The sequence below is a fragment of the Octopus sinensis genome, linkage group LG14, assembly GCF_006345805.1.
Source record: "Octopus sinensis linkage group LG14, ASM634580v1, whole genome shotgun sequence".
In the NCBI taxonomy this organism is placed as follows: Eukaryota; Metazoa; Mollusca; class Cephalopoda; order Octopoda; family Octopodidae; genus Octopus; species Octopus sinensis.
Window position 1 is genome coordinate 22982825 of NC_043010.1, and position 1595 is coordinate 22984419.

A 1595-nucleotide genomic window follows, 5' to 3' on the forward strand; every position below is an offset into this window, starting at 1 on the left:
TATATTTATAAGTAATAATGAATAATTAATTTATTAGGTATTTATTATACGTGCATATATATTTATTGATAGAGATAATTTTAGATCTTAATTCTTATATTTATATACGTTTTATTCTTTTACTTGTTTCAGTCATTTTGACTGCGGCCATGCTGGAGCACCGCCTTTTAGTCGAGCAACTCGACCCCGGGACTCATTCTTTTTGTAAGCCCAGTACTTATTCTATCGGTCTCTTTTTGCCGAACCGCTAAGTGACGGGGACGTAAACACACCAGCATCGGTTGTCAAGCAATGCTAGGGGAACAAACACAGACACACAAACACACACACATACATATATATATATACATATATACGACAGGCTTCTTTCAGTTTCCGTCTACCAAATCCACTCACAAGGCACTTGCCCAAGATGCCACGCAGTGGGACTGAACCCGGAACCATGTGGTTGGTTAGCAAGCTACTTACCACACAGCCACTCCTGCGCCTATGTTTATATATATTCATTGATAATTTAGTTATTATTCTAATATTATATAATTATTTCACTTGATATTAAATTTAATAATATGAATAGTGATTTTTTTTTAATATTTAGGTAATTAGATATTGACTATAACTGAGATTAGATTAGTTGTGGGTTTATTATGTTTTTTTAAAGCCATATTATATCTGAATAGATAAAAACATTTTCTATCTATTCTTACCTTAAAAATTAATACATTAAAATTAATATTTCACATTATAATTGATTGTATGACATAATCATAATCGTTAAAGTTTCTAGTTTCATAATAGAGTTTTTTTTATAAGAAAAATTATTATTTTATTTATTTCTTCAAAAAATATTGTTTAAATATATTTGATTATTTATTTAAATATTATCATTAACCTGAAGATTGACTATAACCATAATTCGAATTATTAATTGAATTTAAATTATTGTTATTCGAATTAGGTTATGGGCATGAAACGATCGTAGTAGTTTTACATTTTATCTTATATTAAAATTTTTAATACTTTTGGAGTTACATATATTTAATATAATTTTTTAAAATTAAATAAATATAATTATATATAAAATAATTATATATAATATATATAATTATATATATAATTATATATAAAAATATATAAAAAAATAAAAAATAAAAGGTAAAAATAAAAAATAAAAAATAAATAAATATATATATATACATATATATATATAAGTATAAATTAATAATTTTAAAAAGTTTTTTTAATTTTTAACTTTTAATTTAAATAATTTAAATTTTGAACATTATATTATATATATTTTGTATATTATATTAAATAATTATATTTCTATGTTTTAGTTTGTTTTTCACTATTTGATTTGCCTAATAGAGGTTTTATCTCTAATTTAGTATATATATATTTATACTGTAAAATTAGATTTAATCCTAAATCTAATTTTTCCCTGTAAGTTTGGATTTACTCCCTAATATTATATTATATTATTATATATATATATATAGATATATATATATATATATGTTTAAAGAGGACAACAAACGCTAAGGCAAGATAAACATCTCAAGTCATATACGTTATTATTATTAGAGAAAAATTAA